Source organism: Chelonia mydas, chromosome 1 (genome assembly GCF_015237465.2).
Source record: "Chelonia mydas isolate rCheMyd1 chromosome 1, rCheMyd1.pri.v2, whole genome shotgun sequence".
NCBI lineage: Eukaryota > Metazoa > Chordata > Testudines > Cheloniidae > Chelonia > Chelonia mydas.
This window is the reverse complement of record NC_057849.1, coordinates 93,900,048-93,926,823: the sequence shown is the minus strand read 5'-3', so window position 1 is coordinate 93,926,823 and position 26,776 is coordinate 93,900,048. Positions and strand designations below refer to the sequence as shown.

General features: G+C 40.1%; 1 protein-coding gene across 2 annotated transcripts in view; it reads right to left on the bottom strand.

Annotated features, from left to right (window-relative positions):
- The window catches only part of GPC6 (glypican 6), a 1,155,513-nt gene that overhangs the window by 568,944 nt on the left and 559,793 nt on the right, over positions 1-26,776 (bottom strand). The gene's annotated exons all lie outside the window — the stretch shown is intronic.

Here is a 26,776-nt window from a genome sequence, read left to right as displayed (position 1 = left end):
TTGGTAAAGATAAATACAGAGTTCATAATCTCACACAGAATTCATAAGTTGTACGAAGAGATTCCCAGCTCATCACAATGGTCAAACAGTAAGAACACAGGTTCACAAATATCAAATTAGGTTCAATAAGATTTGTGGTCCACAGTCTTTGTCTTTCTTTTAGTATTCAAACAAGTTTTACAGCTTTCATCATAGATGATTTTTTACCTGAAAATTCATTACAAGTATTTGCCATTTCTTATATCCTTGTTTAAAAACATTTAGTCATTCAATCAGGGACCAATACTGAACAGCAAATATTCAGAACAAACAGTGTGAAATGGACCAATAGGCCATCAATTTCTTCTTGAAAACGATACAAAAAAGACTTAATACTATATATAGTCAGAGAAATCTGGATGCATTCATTACCTTCTAAAAAAGGCCACATTTGTTAAAAAATGTATTAAGAATAGTTTGAACAGCTATAGTTAAAATGCTAGGTCACACTCAGACAAATTCAGGCAGCTCTTCATTTTGCTCTGGGACCTCTAGAAAACAAAATCAGCCAATTATGGTTGACAAAAGACAAAAATAGAGCAATATATTTTGTTTTCAGGCTTCAGAAAGGTTATTTTAAAGGAGAGTATGGTAACAAAAAAAGTGGTTGACAGTGTCCCTTTCCAATTCTTAGTATTATCTGTAGACAAAATGCTTTTAAGGGGGGGGAGGGAACCCCACAGAGAAATTAACTTTGAGATAGTTCAAATAAGAAAAAAAAAAGATGAGATTTACTTTCAAAATGCCCTTTCTCAGGCTCCCCCTTTAAACGATTTTTCGGTGTCAAAATATAAAGAAGTTTTCAACTCCAAAGCTAGTGTGATATAAATCCAAAACTATGCTCTGAGAACTTTGAAATCCTAAGCAATTGATAGAATGTCTCCCAGTCAACAGATTTTCATATTCTGTTCCAGTGAAGCAAACAAGAGAGACACAAATGTATTTTAATGGTATGTTTTCACATCTTCATGAATATATGATGTAAAAACACAACAGAGTGAGAGGCTAGCCTTTAGAAGAGATATCCAAAATCAAGAACATTTTGTTCCGTGTGTATTTATCATAGCCAGGCATTTTTAGAAAGACAAGAAATAGTGTTAAATGTTGCCTCTGGTCAATTCATGGTCAAACACCTCTTGATGTAAAGCAAGTTTGTTTCCAGTGTCCTTAATCTGAAAAGGATGGCTGCTACTCAAGCTCAAGCGCTAACTTATTTTCAAATGTACTTGTTCAAGTTGGAACAGCTACTCTTGCTGTGAAATATATTTGAGAAATATTCTATGTGTAGACAAGTTGATCATAATGATCCCTTCTGGCCTTAAAACCTATGAAAAAGTTTGTTTTGTCAACAGAATAGCATTTCAGCGGCAGAGGACTCGATTTAATACATCTGCAGTACTTTAAAAATACACTAATACAAGCAAAATTACAAACATGCTCAACAGGAGTAGATGTTTTCTACATGGGTTTAGACTGTTTTTATCTGAGCCTTTGGCACTTGCTTATATCATTGAGCTCTCCTTGACACTTAGCACTGTCAGTGGAAATTTCACCACAGGGATTAACAGTGGTTTATATTTCAATTGTCTGCTGCCAAATTGCAGCATATTTTCTTTGTGACTGATTTAATAGGTGTGTTCTGACTGCTCATTTGTATTCTAGGGACATAATATTCATCATAGTTGAGGTAATTTTTCACGCAAAATTAAAAACCGTTAACTTGTACATATGGCAATGTAATCTGTAGGATTTCTCTGATGTGCTATTGGGCTCCCTCAGTTAACCGTGCTCAGCCCCACCACCACAACAATTCAGCTGTCAAAGTAAATGCGTTGATTTACATAAAGAATCTTATAAAAAAAGAATAATCTTTGTGTGAGCTGTTGATATTTGCAGATTTGAAAGCACCTTTCATTACATCCTTAAGATGAAGAACAGTGGGAAGCTGATTTGCCGAAATGGAAATATTTTGCCTGGCCCTTGTCCAAATGGCTCAGAGGCATTTAAGAGCCTGAGGAGATACAAACATCAGAGTTAACCAGGATGGATGTAATGCTGTGTTTCTGCACAGACAGGAAGTATTACAAGACCACCCACTAGTACCAATATAGTTAAGGTTCGCTTCAGCATAACCCCTGATTTTCAGGGAGTTCTTACCTCTACAGTAACATTCATTTCAAGTGAAACCTGATGTGCAGAATCTAAGCTGTGGGATTCACATCTAAAAATGGATTTGTTATATAGATTTTTAAATAGTTTATTTTTAAGTTATAGGTGAGAAAATAGTTGGCTATCTTCAGATGCTTTCGAACACAGCTTGCACAATGATTATAGTTATAAAAGTACTTTTTCAGTTTTCATGGTAACTTTTGATATTTTCTTGGGAAAACAAGATTAATGGTCACAGTATTATCTTTAGAAAAGCAACTTTTGGGAATCTGCAATAACAATTTTTTCATTTTAATTCAGTGGAAGATTTTAACTATGCAGAGTTCAATATAAATGGTATATATGTCAAAACCTGCAATTCTGATCGAGAGAGAGCTGCCACTTAAGTCAATATGAGTTCAGCTAGACTAAGACTGAAGGGCACTACAAAACACTGTGATGGTAAAAGAGGTCCGCAATTCCAGCTGCGGCTTTGTTTTCACTGCCAAAAAATTGTGTTTTTACCATGGGATAACACACACATGTTAACTATTCCACTGTAAAATCCTAGTGGAGACAATGTACTGTAGTTTTCACCATGAGATAGCTAGGCAAAGTCAACATTATACCCCTGCCCTTGGTTGACTTCACCTAGGTTAATATGTGGTAAAATTAGATGCTTTGTCTCCAGCAGGATTTTACAGCAGGATGGTTAACATGTGTTAGTTATTCCACAGTAACCACACACCTTTAGGGCATTGAAGATGTAGCCTGTGTTTATGAAAGTACATGAAAGTCCATTGGTACAATTTCTGATTCTTGCTGTAACTACCTCATCCTACTGTCTCGTTGTGGACCTAAGAGGGATGTTTGATTGGACCAGGTGGGGAAAGAAAAATCCTGAGAGAAGGGAGGGACAGGCTTGGTTGCTTTGAGGCCTTCTCCCATCCAGAACACATGGAGATTGAGCCTGGGTGGGAAGAGGGTAGGGGAATGAAAAGAGTTCTTCCTCCCTCCCTGTTGTCATTGACTTAAGGAGTATGGGGGAGTGCAGAGGAGGGTTGATTTACTCTTGTGCTCCTCCCCTTACTGTAAGTGAAGCCCCCTTCCTATATATGAAGCCCCCAACGCATGCAACAGCTGTTCAACGACAGTCGTTGCCATACCCTCCCTGAACATATAGATTGAACTGTGTTTCCACAATGGTGTGAGTCTGAACAAATCATCTGTAAGAGATCAGGAAATAATTTTTCCCTCAGTGCATAATTGACAGTGTCTGGTGGATTCTTTGCCTTCCTGGAGACCCAGTTGTACATTAATAAATAAGGATAAGAAGTACATATTTAAGGTTATAAGTGAGTTTGTAATGTTGTCAAAATTTGTCAATAGTGTCTAGTGTGGGGTATTAGATTCAAAGGGGCCAGCTCCCTGAGAGATATAACTGGTGGACCCTTTTAGGATGGAGGGAAGAAAGGCCTTAAGTCTTCACAAGATGAGGTGCTCATAGTGTCTACTCTCATTCTCCCTTGTAGAGGAGGTGAGAGGATTCAGAGGTGGCCTAAATTCTAGGGGTTAGGCTGAAGAAGGCTAACCTTTAATACAGGTTATTTGGCCATTTAACACTACTCTCGACTCAAATAAATGCCTGGTATTTTGCGGGGGAGAGGGTTAGTCTCCCCTCCCCCCCCCAGCAAAGTTAATATAGTTGCTGCCTTCCACTTTAAAATCCATATCTGTGTCGGTGTTTCATTTTCCTGTGTGTTTTGACCAAAGACTGTCAGGAGCCATTATTGGCTATTGTGTCAATAACTAATGAACTATGGAAGCATATTAACTGTAAGGGACACTGGATTTTCAGTAAGAGGCTAGGTAATAATTTTAAGCGAAGAAGAAAATGGGGAGAAGGGAAGTTAACAATAAACAGCATCTCCAACAACAACAAATAAGGTAAAACAACAAAAAGCCAAAGAGACACCAAAGAAGCAACACGATTGAAAGCTTAAACTAAAATGGCATCCACAATTCCTTCCACATTTTAGATGTATTCAGTAGGTTTGCTACGGAAATTTCTAGACACAAAGAATTTAGTTAAGGATGGAATTTAATTTTTAACCCTAAATTTTGTTAGTTTTGCATTTTGTCAGGTCATCAGTTATTTGAAAATACTGTAGTTACTTTCACACTTTTATTTGAAGGCTTGTTTTAACTGACTTTTAAGGGGCAAAGGTCACCTCCAGAAGACATTCATGAAAGGAGATTCTAAACCTTGTTCTCAATTATTTGAAACTGAAATCTGAGCTGGTGGAAAACAAAGAACTGTGTGGGTTGCCTTGATGTGAAGATTTACTCTATAAGCATGTCACAAAATCAATATACTCCACAATTTACTGCTCAGTGCTTTTATTCATTTAACTGTTTTGTGTTGATATTGGAGATTCATTAAGGATGTTTCACTGCATATAAAAGATTCCTGTAAACTAATGTCAAACAAATGTACTCTTTTAATGGGTCTATTTCTTCAGCAAGAGCATTATTTTCCAACATAATATCTGATTGCATTTCATCAGTATCAGTGTGATACCACCCTTGGATACTCCCTCAAATTCATATATTCCTATGAAATCTTAGTGGCTGGAACCTGAGAAGTGCTGAACAATTCCCATAAGTCTTGGGATCAGGCTCTAAGTAACTTATGGACTGCATCATGAAAACACATTTGATAGCGCTGGCATGATTGGGGTTATTGTTACTGATTTAGGTGGCAGCAGATATTTCCTACCATGATGTTACCAGCATACAAATACCAACACTTGCTCTCCCACATGCACACAGTCACTACAAGGGAATAATTTTAAAATCATGAAATGCCAGCAATAACACTGACATACTTTGTGCAAAATCACACTGTAAACCCATCTCTGCATTGCTGGAAAAATTCTAGTGGTTCACAGTTTAGCTGCATATCCTCCAATCTATAGAGAGTCCAACTAGTCCATGTGCACACATGCCCTCTTCATTCCTAACTAATGCTGTTTTCCTCTTGGGATGGATAAATATCCTGCTAACTCTTTTATCATATTTGTGAATGTACTCCTTTTCCATTTGGTGCCTTTGGGGTAAGGTAAGGAAGGTTTGTGTCTTTCTAAAATAATGGCCAAGATTGAGGAGTAGGAGAGAAGGCTCCATAAGCAGACTTCCCCTCTGCACTGAGGAAGGAACAGAGTACAGAGCTGCTCCTTGAGACAGGGGTGCTGGAACAATTTGTACAGTGGGGGTGCTGAGGGCCATTGAACTAAACTGTAAACCCTGTATATTATGGACACCACTTAAAGCCAGGGGTGCAGCAGCACCCCCAGCATCCCCAGTTCCAGCACCTACGCCTTGAGAAATATGGTCAAAATAAGTTCTGATAACTTCACAGGATAGAGTCAACCAACCAGGAAATCAAAGTCAGTATCTTGAGACTCCTGTCCAATCAGAACAGCCAAGCCACCTCAAAATACTAAAAATAATATGGAAATTCAAGCAAAAATGTGTTTGCAGTTGCCTTAACACCAAATATCCCCCCCCCCCCGCTTTGTTGTCAAATCATCTTGCATTTAATGATTTGCTTCAGTTTCAAAAATGTTCACAGCCTCAAAAATAAGCATGGCCAAGATTGGGGAGTAGGAGAGAGAGCTCCATAATCAAACTTCCCTTCTGCCTTGAAGATGGAAGAGAGTACAGACCTGCTCCTTGAGAAATGTGGCTAAACTCCTCCTGCAGGCTCATCCTAAAAAAGTTTGTGATTCTTTATCTTATACATTAGCTGGGTGAAAAGGACTAGTTCCACTCACTTAGCATTATCATCCTTATATAACTGATATCAACTCTACTTTCCATTCAGACTTGTGTTCTGCTAGCCATGCTCTTAATACTGTACCCTATGATCAACCAATGCTTCAGCAGCATTCTGTCACTCAGACCAGTCCTGTACCACTATAACCTTTCATTATCTATTTAAACTAGGGACAAAACATACACCTGTGATCTTCTTGTATGGAGCAGTAATTTACTACCATGGAGGATATTCCGCCACAGGCACGGAAAATCCAAAGACTTAAGTTTTTTATACTAATCTCGCTATATTTCCCCATGCCTATGCTTCCATTAAAAAAAACCACAATCGGAAAGTTTCTACCTTTTCTGGTTGTGAAGGTGGTCAGCTTGGTGTAGATCAGTGCACTGCTGATCTTTGGAGACTGCTGGCAGGCAAAGTGTGTTACATCAACATAGGTGTATGTTCCCCCCATTTATCTTCATTGTACCAGGTAGAAAAACAGAAAAAATAAATGACTACATGACTTTGTACCTATCCTTCTGATTCTCTGTATTATGTAGTAGTAAAGGCAATAGTTAAGGTTAAACTTCCCTTCAATTATAAAAGTGCGAAATAGAGGAATTTTAAGTGAAATGGAAAACTCAACTAAGGAATCATAGAATATCAGAGTTGGAAGGGACCTCAAGAGGTCATCTAGTCCAACCTCCTTCTCAAAGCAGGACCAATCCCCAACTAAATCATCCCAGCCAGGGCTTTCTCAAGCCTGACCTTAAAAACTTCTAAGGAAGGAGATTCCATCACCTCCCTAGGTAACGCATTCCAGTGCTTCACGACCTTCCTAGTGAAAAAGTTTTTCCTAATATCCAACCTAAACCTCCCCCACTGCAACTTGAGATTATTACTCCTCATTCTGTCATCTGGTACCACTGAGAACAGTCTAGAGCCATCCTCTTTGGAACCCCCTTTCAGGTAGTTGAAAGTAGCTATCAAATCCTCCCTCATTCTTCTCTTCCGCAGACTAAACAATCCTAGTTCCCTCAGCCTCTCCTCATAAGTCATGTGTTCCAGTCCCCTAATCATTTTTGTTGCCCTCCACTGGATGTTTTCCAATTTTTCCACATCCTTCTTGTAGTGTGGGGCCCAAAACTGGACATAGTACTCCAGAGGAGGCCTCACCAATGTCAAATAGAGGGGAACAATCACGTCCCTCAATCTGCTGGCAATGCCCCTACTTATACATCCCAACATGCCATTGTCTTTCTTGGCAACAAGGGCACACTGTTGACTCATATCCAGCTTCTCATCCACTGTAACCCCTAGGTCCTTTTCTGCACAACTGCTGCCTAGCCATTCGGTCCCTAGTCTGAAGCGGTGCATGGGATTCTTCCGTCCTAAGTGCAGGACTCTGCACTTGTCCTTGTTGAACCTCATCAGATTTCTTTTGGCCCAATCCTCTAATTTGTCTAGGGCCCTCTGTATCCTATCCCTACCCTCCAGTGTATCTACCTCTCCTGCCAGTTTAGTGTCATCTGCAAACTTGCTGAGGGTGCAATCCACACCATCCTCCAGATCATTTATGAAGATATTGAACAAAACCGGCCCCAGGACCGACCCTTGGGGCACTCCACTTGATACTGGCTGCCAACTAGACATGGAGCCATTGATCACTACCCGTTGAGCCCGACAATCTAGCCAGCTTTCTATCCACCTTATCGTCCATTCATCCAGCTCATACTTCTTTAACTTGCTGGCAAGAATACTGTGGGAGACCGTGTCAAAAGCTTTGCTAAAGTCAAGGAACAACATGTCCACTGCTTTCCCTTCATCCACAGAAACAGTCATCTCGTCATAGAAGGCGATTAGATTAGTCAGGCATGACTTGCCCTTGGTGAATCCATGCTGACTGTTCCTGATCACTTTCCTCTCCTTGACGTGCTTCAGAATTGATTCCTGGAGGACCTGCTCCATGATTTTTTCAGGGACTGAGGTGAGGCTGACTGGCCTGTAGTTCCCAGGATCCTCCTTCTTTCCTTTTTTAAAGATGGGCACTACATTAGTCTTTTTCCAGTCATCCGGGACCTCCCCCGATCGCCATGAGTTTCCAAAGATAATGGCCAATGGCTCTGCAATCACATCCACCCACTCCTTTAGCACTCTCGGATGCAGCGCATCCGGCCCCATGGACTTGTGCTCGTCCAGCTTTTCTAAATAGTCCCGAACCACTTCTTTCTCCACAGAGGGCTGGTCACCTCCTCCCCATGCTGTGCTGCCCAGTGCAGTAGTCTGGGAGCTGACCTTGTTTGTGAAGACGGAGGCAAAAAAAGCATCACAGCTGCTTCTAGAATCCCTGGCTTATTCACTCAACATCTTTCAGAAAAATTCCCATTTTCAGCAGAAGTTTTCTCTCAGGGTGAAAGGTCATTTAATTTGGGGGGAAACATGGAGTCTGAGGAAAATCTGTCAATCCACTTTTGAGTTACATATTTGTAAGAAAGAAAAAAGAATGATACACACACTTTATGACATCTTTTGCTAACACATATCTCAAAAACACTGAAGAAAACACTGGATCTGGTATGTAGTTAGCCATTAGTGAGAAATAGTCTCTAACTATTGAGTCATTCACATTGCGTTTTTCATTCTGGTGTCTGAGCACTCAGGATTCTAAGTTTCATTTTAAAAGCATTTAAGAGTAGAAGGTATGAACGATATTTTTCCTGGAAATCCCTAGAACCAAATGTATAAAGGATTAGTGCCTAAGAAGTGGCTACTTTTAAAGATTTTAGTGGTTCATTATGAAGTCTAGATATCATCCCCTATGGGAGGGTGAAGAGCACAGATGAGAGGGAAGAGATGCCAAAAGTACATGTAAGCAGAGTCAGGATGGGCTCCACCCTGACATCTGGTGGTGAGGTGTGGCAAGTAGTGGAAAAGAACTTCAGGGGCTGATCTCAATTTGCATAGGCACACCCACCCCGCCTAGAATGAGGCCATAACTGCCCAAATGGTCACTTTGGCTGTTGTGGGATCCCCAGTGTCTTTGTTATAGGGGCGGGAAGAGTAAATTGTTATTACCCTGATTATGGGAACTGTGCTTGGAACTGTACTTGGCCTTTTGTTATGATGGAGGGACTCACCATCAACTGAGTAGCACTCGCTAGGCAAGGGACATGGGTTCCAAAACTCTGTGAATTGAGAGAGACTTGAGACAGGTATTAGTACCTGGTGGTGTGGGCCCGAAGCACCAATTGCACCTCTGTCTCTCTCCACTGTGGCATGTCAGAGCTAATTTTGGGTCTATTAAGAGTCTTGCTGCAGGTACTGTGCTGCATTCACTTTGGCCTTATGGTGCACCAGCACTAAGGCCCCCACTACTATGAGCTGAAATCACTGAGAGCTGAAATCACTAAGAGCACTGTGTCAAGTAGTGGGGAGCCAGAAGATCTAGAGTGCAGTGGTGCCGTTCGTGAGACGGTGAGCTGTGCAGAGTGGAGCCGGTCGTGAGACAGCGGCGTGTTCGTGAGACGGCGAGCTGAGCAGGGCTGTTCGTGAGACGGCGAGCTGAGCAGGGCTATTCGTGAGACGGCGAGCTGTGCAGAGCGGAGCGGTTCGTGAGACGGCGAGCTGAGCAGAGCTGTTCGTGAGACGGCGAGCTGAGCAGAGCAGAGCCGGTTGTGGTGGAGCGGAGCCGTTCGTGAGACAGCGGTGTGTTCGTGAGACGGCGAGCTGTGCAGAGCGGAGCTGGTCGTGGTGGAGCAGAGCCGTTCGTGAGACAGCGTAGCAGAGCAGAGCCCTGCGGGGCAGTCAGCTTCAGGACACGTAAGGTACCCCTTACCTCTTTCCCCCACACACAGACACATTTTAGCCAGACTGGGGAGTAACACTCTGCAGATGAACTTTTGAACTCTGGGGCTGGACTTTTTGGATTTTGGGTGATTTGAGGATTGCTGGACTCAAGAGACGTTTGGGTTCTGGGACTCAAGAACCCGAGGGAAAGGATGCGGCCCAATTTTCTGGGGTGGGTCTTTGCTCATGGTTTGGTTAATGAACACTAGTTGTGGTGTTTCCCCAATTTAATGCTGATGTCGTTTACCTCATGTTATTAAAGATTCTCTACTACACCGAGACTCTGTGCTTGCGAGAGGGGAAGTATTGCCTCTTTGAGGCGCCCAGGGGGTGTGTAAGATTTTCCCAGGTCACTGGGTGGGGGCTCGAGCCAGTTTTGTATTTGCTTTGATGAGAGGGAACCCCTGTGTACTGAACCCGGCCCTTGCTGCTATCAACTTGGCCTGGCAGAAGGGTTACATACAGAAAGGAATAAAAAGCATGAAGTGGATGGTTAAAGATATACCTTAACACAAATTGTACATGAAATGTAGGAAACTACTAATGCTATGAGAATCTTTAACTTTTGCATTTCCTGAGTTTTGTTTAAATTCTCAGTGTTAACTCTGCATTAATATCTACTTTTGCAGTTAATATAATAATTAGTATTTATTTTATTTATTTGAGCATAAGCTTTCGTGAGCTACAGCTCACTTCATCGGATGCATACTGTGGAAAGTGTAGAAGATCTTTTTATACACACAAAGCATGAAAAAATACCTCCCCCCACCCCACTCTCCTGCTGGTAATAGCTTATCGAAAGTGACTACTCTCCTTACAATAGAGACTAACCAGTTTATTTGAGCATGAGCTTTCGTGAGCTACAGCTCACTTCATCGGATGCATAGCCAAGTCATTATGCAAGGTAACCTATTTCCCCTTGCTTTTTCCTACCCACCCGCCCCCCCAGACGTTCTTGTTAAACCCTGGATTTGTGCTGGAAATGGCCCACCTTGATTATCATACACATTGTAAGGAGAGTGGTCACTTTAGATAAGCTATTACCAACAGGAGAGTGGGTTTGTGGGGGGGGGGGGGGGAGAAAACCTGGATTTCTGCTGGAAATGGCCCAACTTGATTATCATACACATTGTAAGGAGAGTGATCACTTTAGATAAGCTATTACCAGCAGGAGAGTGGGGTGGGGGGAGGTATTTTTTCATGCTTTGTGTGTATAAAAAGATCTTCTACACTTTCCACAGTATGCATCCAATGAAGTGAGCTGTAGCTCACGAAAGCTTATGCTCAAATAAATTGGTTAGTCTCTAAGGTGCCACAAGTACTCCTTTTCTTTTTGCGAAAACAGACTAACACAGCTGTTACTCTGAAACCTATTTATTTTATATGCGCACACCCACCCAGGTCATTGTCCTAATACAGTACTGATGACAGGGAGTTTATTATGATAATGATCAGCTAACAATGTTCCGCAAATGAAATTGCATCTCTTGATTCATTGAGGACAAAAATATGTAATGGAGCTCTAGGCAGTTTTTATTTTGCTTATTTATTTATTTTTATACAGCCATCAAGTTGATTTATAGCTTGCATTAGAAGAATTCAGTGACGGCAGTCTTTTGCTGCAAAACAAATAGACCAAATTAACCATGCTGTGTACAACAATTCTGGACAACAAACTACCAAACAGTACATGAGTAGGTTCAGCACTTTAAAAATGCACTGTATATAACTTAATGCTCACTCTCACCCATTTAACAGTTATCATGTAAGAGGTTCAGCTCATTATAAGACGGGAAAAATGCATCTATCAAGTACTCAGGACCTCTATTAATATCGCTTGAGCAACACTCAATACAAATGAGGGCCTGAAATGAGGGACAAAAGGTGAATTTTTTTCAATATTGGTAATTAATTCTTGCTTTCCATAGGTTAATTGAGTGCACTCATAGAATATTGTGTGTCATTTCATTACCTAGCCATCAAATGGACTTCCATTTGCATTCCTTGCTAAATGTGTTAACCCATGCCTTTCTTGGCCACTGGAACAATGTTGAAGGAAGAGGTCATCTGCCCCTCTTGTCCTTTTTGTTTTCTTTTTATATGTTGACATTTCCCATACCCATAATTGTGTTCTCAGCTTTTTAAAAAAGTGTTTCTTTGCTTTATGGTAAAAAAGAACAGGAACAACTGAAAGATAAAAACATATCAATACAGTATTAAAAATAATCTAATGCTGTAATGGGACTCCCGGCTTATGCTTTTTTGTTGTTCTTATTGCTATCATGTGCCTGGGCTTTCCTTCTCTACCCCTGTGCATTTCTCGTAGCCCAACTGACCACCATACAGAAGCAGGCAGTCAGGAGACCGAAATACAACACACATCTATGTAATAGATACTAACTAGAAAATTTTGGATCTCTGATGTAAATCAGCTGTAAGGGTCTTCATTTCACAATGACTTCCCCTTGTTCCCTACAGGACAAATATGACTCCAATGAAAATTTAACTCTTTTACTTCACTTGACATCCAGATTCTTGTTGAGCTTTCTGTTAGTGATCTCTGTCTGATCAAGACCACATAAATTATTAAATTTTACACCTGAATTCACTGAAATCTGAGGTCCAGAGATCTGAAGAAATTTCTGTGAGAAGCTCCATGGTCTCCTGGATACAAAATGAATCAGCCTCTCCCGAGATCAAGTTCTGTCACAAACCTCTTATTCTTTTTGGCTTTTTAGTAAGCATTCACAGTAAAAGCTCTTTTCTTCGGTTAACTCAACTGGAAAATGGAGGTAATAATATTGCTTCCCCTCCCCCCACCCACACAAGTTGTGGTTTAAATTTTATTAAATAATGGCATTTATTCGGCCATTCACTGGAAGAGCTGGGCCCAGGACTCAGACTCTGTGCACATCCCCCTAGGCCAATGGGGCAGTGTGAAGGAAACACAGAAGGCGGAGTCATTTTACCAGATCCTGGAATTTTCTTTCACTTTTTGGAACATAACCCAGGCTATTTCACAACCCATGCTGCTGGTGACATGCAACTCGCAATCTGATGATTACCTCTTTCACCAATTTGCATAACATCCTCCTCAGACTTCAGAGTAAATCTGACCATTTTCAGGCCACGCCAATTTCTCCAGCATTAGGAGGGGGGCAAAAGCAGGGCTGTATTGAAACTGACAGCAGCCTTAGCTATGAATAAGCTATTGCCTTTCCCTAATAGTTAGAATCACTTTCAGGGACATAAAGTCAAATTCTGCTTCTACAAATAAGAACTATGCACTAGAAAGCATTTTTCTTAAGATGCATATTGTCAGTTGATTTGAGGTGTGAAATATAACACAAAGCAGGCATCATCAATAAAAAAATTACTGTATTCTTCAGCATGAACTGCCATGACTCCCAAGTTATAATTTGGTTCCGCGATTTACATTTTTGTTGAAAAAAAAGTTAAGCTCTAATAACTGTTCATTGTCACAAGCTTGTGTAATTTCATATGAATACTGGCCTGGTGAAATAAAAAGTTTCAATCTAGAGAAAAGCATCATTGTAAGGCTGTCTATTTCAAGGTTATACATTCTCTCTCACCCCCTCATTCTGAGCCTAAGGTTTTTGCACCTCTTGCTACCACATAGCAACTTCTTGATTCCCAGAAATGCTTATGTTTGTTCTGACCTGTGGGAGAGTCCTTGCACTGCATCACAATGGAACATCATACATGAGCACTACATTTGTAGTTGCATGAAGTCAGAAGCACATCTTGCATAATCTTTATTCCTTTTTTAGAACACATATTTTATATTGGGTGCATAATTACATCATAAATGGAAATAGCATTGGTGGAAATCTGAAAACATCTATGAAGATGTTTGTTTGCTGTTTTTTTAAATACCTTTTTTACCTTGACAGTGGCCCTTTAACTGTCCTAATCAGGACACTTGATTTTTAATCTTGTAAACTATATTTTTAGTATCACAAGAGTTCACTATCCCATCTGTAACCCACTGCTAATATGGGGCTAGATTCTGCAACTCTTACTCATGTTGAGTCTTGCCTTACTGCATGAATAGTCTCATTGAACTCAACAGGACTGCTCATGGTACAATGTAGAACTCAACATCGGGTAAGGGTGGAAGAATCTGGCCCTTTGTTTGAACTTTTAGTAAGACAATTTTCAGTTAATTAAGTATCAGCAGATGTTTGATCTTTTGCCTGCTGCACCTGTATGACTTGGAACTTGTAGCAAGCATTTTTTGTAATTGGCATTTTTTGCCTCTAAGATTTTAACATAAAGACAGAAGGCTTGTCTTCTATGGAACAGTCAGCTTGAGTTACTCCACTCCAGCCAGCCTAGCTCGAGTACTGAGAGAGGCCACAGGGAAAAAACACTAGAGATACATGGAGTGACTGGATTAGCAGCTGATGAGTTGTGCTAACTAAAATTTGTATTCTGTAGCTGTGTCTCCACTGTATTATTAGCTCAAGCATCAGCAGCATTCAAGCTTTACACCATGCCGCCAGCTAGCTCAAGTTTAAAATAAATCCCACTCAACTCAAGATAGAGATTTGTGTGTGTGTGAACAGAAGTTGGATTAGGGACCACACTCGACTTCTACCTTGAGCTAACGTTGCAGGGAAGACAAGCCCTAAGACTTAGAAGAACAAATCCTGTTGAAAGTTAATGGGACTTGTACTGTTAAGTCACTTTGTCACTTTTATAAACTTCATAGCATGTTCTCACTTTATAGCCAATGGGGTTGCTTTTGGTTAACGTTGGCAGGATCAAGGCCCTTGGAGCCTGATCCTGTTTCCATTGACATTAATGGGTGTTTTGACTTGTGATTATTTTTGGTGGGAACTGGCACCATAAAGAGAATTTTTAACCTCCTTTATTTCTCCCCTATCCTGGCACTGGCCAGGGTTCAGGTCTGCCACTGCTATAACTGACAGCTGCTATGATATCTAGGGATTCCTCTTATACTAGATAAATCCCCAAGTAGCTGATTACACTGGCTGATCGCTTTGTATCCCTAGATCAGCACAAAGCAACTCTTGAGACTTAAGAATCTCTAACAAGCCACAAGCCTAATTCTTCTCTCACTTAAGTCAATGACAATATTTCCTGAAATACAGCCTTATATAAAGACCATATCCTGTGTTTGTACGATCTTAAAGTTGGCAAGATGGATGGAAATAAACATTACTGAAACCATTCATCGTGACAGCTGGTCAAAAGACAGAAATTGGTTTTGGTGAATTTTTTTCTGAAAAATACATCTCTTTTACTGGCTGAAAATTTTCAAAACTCATGATGAGCTCTACTGATCACATGACTTGACTTCCCTGATCAGATATCTGCACATCTATTCTCATATGGTTTCTCTGGTTCGCTTACATGTACGTACCTATCTAGTTGTTGTGCATTAATGTTCCTGAAACATTGACAAAACTCCCCACAGTATCACAATATATTCACTAATAAGAGTCCTAAAATAAACTCAGCCTATATACTAATGGGTAATCAAAATTTTTCTATTATTTTTTTGTGTAGTGTTTCAGCAACTGACAGGGGAATTTGCTGATTTAAAAAACAAAAACTGAGCTGACTTTTTAAATATCATCAACAATGCATTTGTTTGATATGGATCTTAACTGACATGTCTTTTTGTCAGATGAGATTATTTTTTTTGTGGTTTAGCTTCATGTGAACAACACTAAATTATTCAAAGGAAACTGAATAACTAAGTAAATATTTTTAGTAAATTTCCCAAAAGAGAATTCCTCTTCCACGATAATTAGCATATTATACATTTTGATAATTTCAGTAGTCAGGTGATGTAACTTAGTTCCATTTGATCACAAATCTTATCTTTTTATGTAAAAATGTTCACAGTTATGGCGATGTAGGGAAGATGAAACTAATATTAAACACAGTACCTATGTCAAAGTAACAGAGTCAATGAACTTGTTGAAACTGGCAATAATTTTTCTGTATAAAGAGGTACAACTTTAATCCCTGGGACTCATTAAATACTTCCAAAGAGCAAATTGTTTGTCTTTGGAACTCACTCGATTGTGGCAAGTGTTAGGTATTTACAGGAAAAGGTGTTCAAATAAATTTATGCCTGGACTCCCTTACAGTAACTACCCCCCCATTTCCAGTAATTCCATTTCAAACTACATAAAGTAAACATTGTCATACACTATCACTATACCCATTTCTCAGTTTCAGTGACGTAACTGGATTTCAATTAAAGCTGCCTTCTTGTAAACGAAAACACTATTTATCTCAGTATACTTATAAAAGAAAAAACAGACAGTTCTCGCATATGAATTTTAATATCTGTTTGCTTGCCAAATGGTGCTGTCTGGCTTGGGCTGGAGCCTGGGCTTGGGCTGGAGCCTGGGCTCTGGGATGCTGCAAAGGGGGAGGGAGCCGAGGGTCCCAGAGCCCAGGCTCCAGCCCAAGCCTGAACATCTACATTGCAGTTTTACAGCCCTGCAGCCCTAGCACCACCAGCCCAAGTCAGCAGCCACAGGTGTTTAATTGCAGTGTAGAGATACCCAGGGAGGATGAATTAAGACTGTAAACCGTTAGGGGCAGGATTGTGTGTTTGTGTTTATACAGAGCCTTACACACTGGGGCTTCAGTCCCAACTGGGACATTTGGCAACTACTACAATACAAAATATAATGGCTTTCAATGCATCTCATTATATATGGTATTCCCCTCCCCCATTATAAATTAGATAAGGAATCAATACTATAGCAAAGCTGTCAACTACCAGTACACAAGAGTGACTCCAAATTAATGACTGATTATTGATTATCCTATCACTAAAATAGAACCAGAGCGAAATAACTGACTAGGTCAGTTCCTTGTCAGTTACGGAGAAATGAAAAAGTACCAAACACACCTATTAAATGGGCCTTGAATATAAATCCTTTTAGAAGGGCATCACATTACTCATAGCTTGTCAGGCCCACCTCAGCTGAAGGATTTATACAGTGTCTGCTTGCAACAAAGGCAATGAACCATAATTACCTAGATTTAGAGTCTCTCTATAATAGCACAAATGGCAGACAACATTTATGAATCACAATTAGGGTGATCTCTAATCATATAACCAGTACACTGAGATGCTTTTTCTCAGAGTGGTAAAATAAAACAACTGAATTATCCATAGAACTTTACACTTCCTTGGCATTTTGGGAAATAAAAACACAACACAATTTTAATTAAAACAAATCTTTAAAACAACCGTGTTAATCAGACAACATTCTAGGACACTGTCTGCTATTCTTGACTGCCATTTTTAAACTTGTTTTGTAACTCTTGCTGTACCCCCCACAACATATTTCTTCCTGATATAAGCTCCTATGTGCCAGCACCTAAAGAAATTATCTTGAAGTGGCCAAATAGCATTGAATGATTCAATAATTAGAAACTTGGAATTAGGGCTTTCTCAAGGGCTCTGTTATCATGCATCCTTTGAAGTCATGTAAGAGAAAGAGATTAAATTTGGATGCCCATATCTGGTCTCTTACTGTAAGAGCTAGGTCCACTGCATAGCCAATTCTCAGCTTTGGAGAGAAAGAAGCATATTTTGTCACTCTTCACTGGCCTCTGCAGAGGCAAGTGTTGATAGGCCCTCAATCTCAGAGACTTTAAGGCCAGCAGGGACCATCATAATCATTTAATCTGACCTTCTGCACATCACAGGCCACAGAACCTCACCCACCCATTCCTGTAATAGACCTATAACCTCTGGCTGAATTATTGAAGTCCTCAAATCATGATTTAAAGACTTCAAGTTACAGAGAATCCATCATTTACTCTAGTTTAAACATGCCAGTGCCGCAGAGGAAGGCAAAAAACCCTCAGGGTTTCTGCCAATTCTTTCCCAACCCCAAACATAGTGATCAGCTGGACCATGAGGATATCTGCAAGAACCCACCAGCCAGACACCTGGGAAAGAATTCTATGTAGCAATTCAGAACCCTTCCCATCTAGTGCCCCATCGCCGGCCCTTGGGGATATTTGCTGCTAGCTGTCACAGATGGGTCACATGTCGTTGCAGGAAATCTCATCATGCCATCACTGCCATAAACGTATTTAATTCAACCCTCATTAACCAGAAGGACAATGCGTCTTTCTGTTAATAAATAATAAATTATTAGCGTTACTAAGTGCTCACAGTGTGCTTAGTCCTGTGCAAGATACAGAAAAAGATCATTCTTGCCCAGATCTCTGCATATGATCTCAGAGAATGATTCTGCCACTCTTTTTCATAGAATCATACAAATGCAGGAATGGAAGGAACCTCAAAGTCAGATTTTTCTAAACCTTTTATCAGTTTTTTTGCTCTCCTCTGAACTCTCCAATTTATGCACATATTCCTCATTACTTCACAGCCCTTATTAACCAAGTCCTCAGACCACTACTTTAGGGGAGCTATAACTATCATTCACCCATTTTACAGCTACTGTAACCAAAAAATTGGACAAGGTCACATCAAGCAGAGCTGGGAACGGTACAGAACCCAGTTCCCTGTGACAATAGACTGAAGCCTCCACCAGTTGGCCACACCACCTTCCAGATGTAATTAGACAAATTATGTGCTTGCCTAACCCATGCTAATACAATCTTTCTGGATAGTACTTCCACATGAATAGCCATGGACCTCCTATGGACCTCCTACAGTGTCACAGATTTAAGAAAATAAGTGGCCATTTTGATCACAGGTCTAGTCTGACCTCCTGCATAACACAGGCCATCAAACCTCACCCAGTAATTCCAACATGAAGCCCATACCTTCTATTTCAGATATAACATATCCAGTCTTGATTTAAGTTCAACAACAAAAGCATCTCCAATAGATGAATTGTTTAACATGATCACCCAGAGGAGCATGAATATTTTTGTGCTACCATTCACAGCACAGTTCATTCCATGAACATTCTTACAAATAAAATCTCACTCACCCAAACATTCATTCATAAGTGAACAAAAAGATCATGAATTTCCAGAAGTGATTGTGCAGGTTTTATTAGTAGAGCTAGTTGGGAATTTTCCAACGGAAATTTTTTCTATCAGAAAACGCTGATTGGTTGAAAGCAAAATATTCCACAGAGGTGTGTTGATTAAGATAAATTTTCACTTTGAAAAAACAACATGAAACCTTTTGATAATGTCCAAACATGCTTTTTCAACATTTTTGGAATAGAACATTTCAATTTTTCAATTTTTGAAATGACTGTTCATTTCAAAATTTCTTTTATAATTTAAAACATTTAAAATGTGAAAGTTGGAATGAAATGTTTGATTTTATTGAAACAAAACATTTTATTTAACTTGGAACTTATTTTAATTTAGTTTAAAAAGAAATTTCATTTTTTTTTGTTTTTGTCTGGAGCTAGTCAGGTTATTTTGAAACTCATTGAGATTTTTTATGAAAAGGAAAATCAAGTTCTACCTAGCTTTGTTTTTTTAGTAAGGAAGTTTTCACATACAGTTTGCTCTATTTGTTCAACTCTAACGTCCATACTGTCAGCATTAAGTTACCTAGGAAAGTTCTGTATGATTGGTAGGGGAAAGTATGCCATTTCCACAGCTCATCCTCCAGGCCCTACCTCATCTCCCCATGCTGATCCTGAATTGTACACACAGACTGCCACAAGGTCCACGCACAATGATGCTCAGTGGCGACAATGCCATGAAGATGGCACAGTCCGCTCTGCAGCACTCGATACTGAGGAAGTTCACCTGTGGAAGTGTAAGGTGTAGTGATCTTCAAGATATTTATCGTTTTGCCTCCTGATATTTGTTCCATTATTGTACTGGTGACAGAGTTAGACGCTGGTCCAAGGGTATGGAGAGATGTACAGGACACATTGGTGGATGGCAGCTTGGCCCAACGTGTAAGGAAATCAAGCTTGACCACAAAAAGTTCTCCAGCCCTCCATGGAAGACAGACAATCCTTGTTGAGGACTCAATACTCAGAAAAATCAAAAAACATTCTGCAGGGGACAGGCTGAAAAAGAGGACAGTGTGCTGACTTCCGGGATCCAAAACATGAGTCATCACGAAGATTGGATAAGCTTTTGAAGTCAACAGGTAAGAATCACTAGTAATGGTTTATATTGGTTCACTAATGACAATGTGTCACAAGATATCTTACAGAAAATAAATGACTTCTTCAGTGTGCTGAAGAAGAAGAATGTCCAAGCAATCTGTCCTGAGATCCTTCTTGTCTCATGAACAAAGGAGGACAGAAGGCAGAAGATTCTGGAAGTGAAATAAGTGGGGGAGGGTGGAGGGTTTTGGTTTTGTGGAACATTAATCCACCTTCAATGGGGATAGGGAATTGTATTGTTTTGATGGATTCCATGGATATGGGAGTGAACCGTGGGCTCAGGGAGGCTAGCCCCCAGCCTGGCCCACCCTTTCCGCCTGAAGCCCTGCCCCTCCCACCTCCCTTCCCCCACCAAAGCCCAGAACTCCCTCCCCCCCAGTCCTGGGCTGACCAAGCGTCTCCAGCCCCAGAGCGCTGGATGGGTGGTGCACGGCCACTCCCCCAGCCCCAGAGCAGTGGGCGCGCAGGTGATGCACAGCCTCCCAGCCTTGGAGCACCGGGCAGGTGGGCCATGCATGGCCCTCCTCCCCCCAGCCCCTGGGGTGTGTGGCCCCCAGCGATGCATGGCTCCCCCCAGCCCCGGAGCACTGGGTAGCATGGCCCCATGGCGGCATGGCCCCAATGCCTAGGGCCCCCCCCCCCCCAGTGCTGGGCAGCCCAAGCCACTCCAAGTCCTACCCACGCTAGCCCCAGCCCCAGACGGCTTCCCAGCAGAGGAGCAGCCTGCCTGGGCTGGGGCCAACTAACTGCAAGCAGGAGGGGCTTTAGGGCGGAGCCACGCAAGGCTGTTTGGGGAGACACAGCCTTCCCCAGTCTTTCATACATGCTGCCCATGATGGACTCCAACTAAATTGAATGGGAACCAATCTTTTTAGGATCGAATGTCTAGAGTAGTCAGGAGGCCATTAAACTAATAACAAAAGGGAAGAGTAAAAAGAGGGAAGATACAAGCACTAAGCACAAAATTTAGTTGTTGAGAATAAAATTAACCAAGAAACCAAAGGACACACAGAAAGAAAATTCTTTAATTGCCTGTACACCAATGCTAGGAGCCTAGGTGACAACTAAAATAAATTAGAATTGCTAATTTATGAGAATAAATTTGAGATAGCTGGTATTACTGAAACACAGTGGGACAATTCCCATGATTGGAATGTTAAAATCAATTATTACAACCTTCTTAGGAAGGATCAAGTGGGCAAAAGGGATGGGGGAGTGGCAGTCTATGTCAAAAATGTCATGTTTCCAAGTCACTGATAACTCTTAGAAAATGATTTTGAATGTTTATGGATCAATGTCCTTACAAATAAAGCAGAAGATGGGGTATTAATTGGCATCTCCACATATCACCAAATCAATTAAGGAAAAGCATGACTACCTTCTTATGAACCTATTTATATGGGAGGGGGGAGAGAAGCTGATGAATGAGAAGCTGGAGGACTTCACTCTGAGTAATACCTGCAGGAGGTTCACTGCCTCATGCTGCCAGGACTAAAACATTCTTGGAATTTCTAAATATTATACATGACAATTTTATAACTTATAGTGTTTGAGCCAACATGGAGAAATTTCTTTATTGGACCTTGTCTTAACAGAAAAAGAGGAACTAATTATTGAACCAGAAATTAATGGTAACTTAGGTACAAGTGATTATGAGTTGATCATATTTATAATGTGCAGATCAGTGATATATATAATATATATATATATATATATATATATATATGGTGCTTTAAAAGGGCTAGTTTCACAAAGCTGAAAACAATTATGAGACAAATCAGTTTGGAGGAAGAGTTTAATCAGAAAAAAATTGAATGATAATTGGGAATTGTTTAAGAATACTATACTAGATGCCCCAAAAGCCACATTCTCACAATTGAGAAAGAAGGTCACACTGGTTAAAAAAACTGACCTGGTTTAGAACAAAAATGAAGGAAGCTATAAAAATTTAAAAAAGAGTAACATATAACAAAAGGAAGAAAGGGAAAGTTGTTAGTAATGAATATAAATCAAAATCTAGGAACTATAGAAAATTAATAAGGGAAGCAAAGGAACGCAGGGAGAAATCTGTAATCAGAAGAATTAAGAACAATAAGGAGGAGTTTTTTAAGTATATTAGGAACAAAAAGAATCCTGATAATGGTATTGGACCACTACTAGATGGAAAGAGTAGAATTATGAATAATTATGCAGAAAAGGCAGATATGTGGAATAAATATTTCTGTTCTGTATATGGGGAAAAAACAGATGATGTATTCGTATCATATGAGAACATTCTTTCCATACCATTAGTATCACAGGAGGATGTTAAACAGCCGCTTCTAAGGTTAGACATTTTAAAATCAGCAGGTCTGGATAACTTGAATCCAAGAGTTTTAAAAGAAATGGAAAAGGAGAACTCTGGACGGTTAATGTTGATTTTCAATAAGTCTTGGAACCCCAGGGAAGTTTCACAAGACAGGAAAAAAACTAATTTGTGCCAATATTTAAAAAGGCTAGACAGGATAACCTAAATAGTTACAGACCTGAGAGCTTGATATCTATCAGTCCCAGGCAAGATAATGGAGCATCTGATACAGGACTCGAGTAAGAAAGAATTAAAGAAGGGTAATAGAATCAATGCCAATAAATATTGATTTATGGAAAATAGATCTAACTTGATATCTTTTCCTAATGAGATTACAGGGTTGGTTGATAAAGGTAGTAGTGTTGAATTAATATACTTCGCCTTCTGTAAGGCATTTGACTTGGTACTGCATGACATTTTTTTTTAAAACTAGAAAAATATAAAATTAACATGGCACACATTAAATGAATTAAAAGCTGTCTAAGTGAAAAGTCTCAAAATGTAATTGTAAATGGGGAATCATCATCCAACAGGTGTGTTCCTAGTGGGGTCCAACTAGCATCAGTTCTTGGACCTACACTATTTAACATTTTTATTAATGATCTGGAAGAAAATCTAAAATATAAAAGTTTGCAGATGACACAAAAATTGAGGGAGTAGTAAATAATAAAGAGGGCAGCTCACTGATTCAATGAAATCTGGATCACTTGGTAAGCTGGATGCAAATAAACAATATGCATTTTAATATGGCTAAAGGTAAATATATTCATCTGGGAACAAAGAATGCAGGGCATACTTACATTATGGATGACTTTGTCCTGGGAGCCAGTGACTCTGAAAAAAGATTTGGTGGTCATGGTGGATAATCACCTGTATGTCAGCTCCCCAGTGCTGTGGACAAAAGGGGTAGTGCAATCTTTGAAAGTGTAAACAGAGGACACTTGAGTAGGAGTACAGTATAGTATTTGGCACTGGTAACTGTGGCTTGAACAGTGTGTCCAGTTCTGGTGTCCACAAATCAAGAGGGATGTTGATAAACTGGAGAGGGTCAAAGAAGAGCCAGGAAAATGATTAAAGTATTAGAAAACCTACATCATATTGATAGATTCAAAAAGCACACTTAATTTAGCTTAACAAAGAGAAGGTTAAGGGGTGACTCGATTTCAGACTATCACTACCTACATGGGGAGCAAATATTTAATCACGGGCTCTTCAATCTAGCAGACAAATATATAACACAGTACAAAGACTGGAAGTTGAAGCTAGACAAATTCGGACTGGAAATAAGGTGTAAATTTTTAACAGTAAGAGTAGTTAACCATCGGAACAATTTACCAAGGGTCATGGTGGATTCTCCATCACTGACCCTTTTAAAATCAAGATTGGATGTTTTTCTGTAAAATATACTCTAGGAATTATTTTGGGGAAGTTCAGTGACCTGTGTTATACTGGAAGTCATACTAGATGATCATAATGGTCCATTCTGGCCTCGGAATCTATGAATTTAGGGAGAAAAATATAAAAAAAGGAACAAAACAAAAACAAAAATTGAAAAAAATCCAAAGATTTTGTTTCAATTCAAATTATAATGAAACTTATTCATGATTTTTTTTGCATAATTTGTAAAACCATTTTTCATCAAAAATCACTGACAAAAATATTTAGACCAGCTCTAGTTAACAACTCTACTTGAGCATAAAATGTTGTGGTATCAGTCATTAATGTCCCAAGCTATTGAAACAACTTTCATGTCATCTCCAGTATCACAATATCTCCCTAGGCATTATTTGAGTACTCCTTCATATTTCCTCAGCAGGAAGACTGCCACATACTGAGTCAGCATTGTCATTTTCTTGAGCACCTATGGGTTCTTTGGAGTTCTTCCATCTAAGTATTGACCAGGCCTCATCTTACTTAGTCGATCAGACATGATGAGATCACAGTCTATGGCTTCAGGCTAGAACAGGAAAAGATTGGCTTTATGTCACAGATCTAATGGCTTTGACATGGCTACAGGGCATATCACATTTCTCTATATTGTTTGCCCTAATAGCATGTAATTTAAATTTGAGACATTTTTAAACCAAGGAGAGGAATGAAATTGCAATTGCAACAAGTTGGTTGAAACTCAATGAGAAGATCAGTATTTAATTTGTTCTCTAGTGTATTCCATAACTCTGAAGAATTTAAACCTCATTTGTCCAACACAAAGAGAAGCAATAAATCTTAACAAGGATGAAGGAGCAAATTACGATACTTTAACAAGGGCTTCATGAGAGGAGGTCCAAAAAGAGAGAGAGACAATGCTCCCTACAACTTCAAAGGCAACTGATTCAGTGTTCCACTTTCATGATTTTCATTTGAAATCCAGAGAACAGGGCTGAATTTTCAGTATTGAACAGTGTCTTTTTTTCCCCGACAGAGGACAGTGTACAGTGTGAAAAAGATAATTTTACATGAAACAGACAAATTAAGAGAGATTTTTTTAGTATCACTTCTAGCAAGGCACCTGTTTAATTGTCTAGAGGCCCAAGTTCCAGCTCTCACCCACAAAAGCCTATGGTATCGATGACTGTCAATTTGTTAGCACTAGTACAGCTATCAAGATCATGAAACTTGAGTCAGAGAAAAGAAAGGGGGAAAGTATCTATTTCTTGCAACAGTATTTTACATGCACTTAAAAATGCTGGAGAATACATTCCTACACATACGGCAACACAAACCTGGATTTGTGCTGGAAATGGCCCACCTTGATTATCATACACATTTTACGGAGAAAAGAAAAGGAGTACTTGTGGCACCTTAGAGACTAACCAATTTATTTGAGCATAAGCTTTCGTGAGCTACAGCTCACTTCATCGGATGCATACTGTGGAAAGTGTAGAAGATCTTTTTATATACACAACAAAGCATGAAAAAATACCTCCTCCCACCCCACTCTCCTGCTGGTAATAGCTTATCTAAAGTGATCACTCTCCTTACAATGTGTATGATAATCTAGTTGGGCCATTTCCAGCACAAATCCAGGTTTTCTCACCCCCTCCCTCCCAGACAAATTTGCAAATTTGATACAATTAACTTAGGCTTGAATAGAGACTGGGAGTGGCTAAGCCATTATGCAAGGTAACCTATTTCTCCTTGTTTTTTTCCTACCCCCCCCCCCCAGACGTTCTTGTTAAACCCTGGATTTGTGCTGGAAATGGCCCACCTTGATTATCATACACATTGTAAGGAGAGTGGTCACTTTAGATAAGCTATTACCAGCTGGAGAGTGGGTTTGTGTGGGGGCGGGGGGTGAGAAAACCTGGATTTGTGCTGGAAATGGCACAACTTGATTATCATACACATTGCAAGGAGAGTGATCACTTTAGATAAGCTATTACCAGCAGGAGAGGGGGTGGGAGGAGGTATTGTTTCATGCTTTGTGTGTATATAAAAAGATCTTCTACACTTTCCACAGTATGCATCCGATGAAGTGAGCTGTAGCTCACGAAAGCTTATGCTCAAATAAATTGGTTAGTCTCTAAGGTGCCACAAGTACTCCTTTTCTTTTTGCGAATACAGACTAACATGGCTGTTACTCTGAAACCTGTCATTGTAAGGAGAGTGATCACTTTAGATAAGCTATTACCAGCAGGAGAGTGGGTTTGTTTGGGGGGGAGGGTGTGTGGGGGGGGAGAAAACCTGGATTTGTGCTGGAAATGGCCCACCTTGATTATTATACACATTGTAAGGAGAGTGATCACTTTACATAAGCTATTACCAGCAGGACAGTGGGGTGGGGGGAGAGAAAACCTTTTGTAGTGATAAACACCCATTTTTTCATGATTTGTGTGTATAAAAACAAACATCTTCTGTATTTTCCATAGTATGCATCCGATGAAGTGAGCTGTAGCTCATGAAAGCTTATGCTCAAATAAATTGGTTAGTCTCTAACGTGCCATAAGCTTTTAACTGATGACAAAGCCCAGCTGGGCAAGGGGCATAAGAACATCTGAACGACCATACTGGGTCAGACCAAAGATCCATCTAGCCCAGCATCCTGTCTTCTGACAGTGGCCAATGCCAGGTGCCCCGGAGGGAATGAACAGAACAGGTAGTCATCAAGTGATCCATCCCCTGTTGCTCAGTCCCAACTTCTGGCAAACGGAGACTAGGGACACCATCCCTGCCCATCCTGCCTAATAGCATTGATGGACCTATCCTCCAAGAACATCCTTTTTTGAACCCTGTTATAGTCTTAGCCTTCACAACATCCTCTGGCAAGGAGTTCCACAGGTTGATTGTGCGTTGTGTGAAAAAATACTTCCTTTTTTTTCTTTTAAACCTGTTTCTTATTAATTTCATTTGGTGACCTCTAGTTCTTGTGTTATGAGAAGAAGTAAAACAACACTTTATTTACTTTCTCCACACCACTCATGATTTTATAAACCT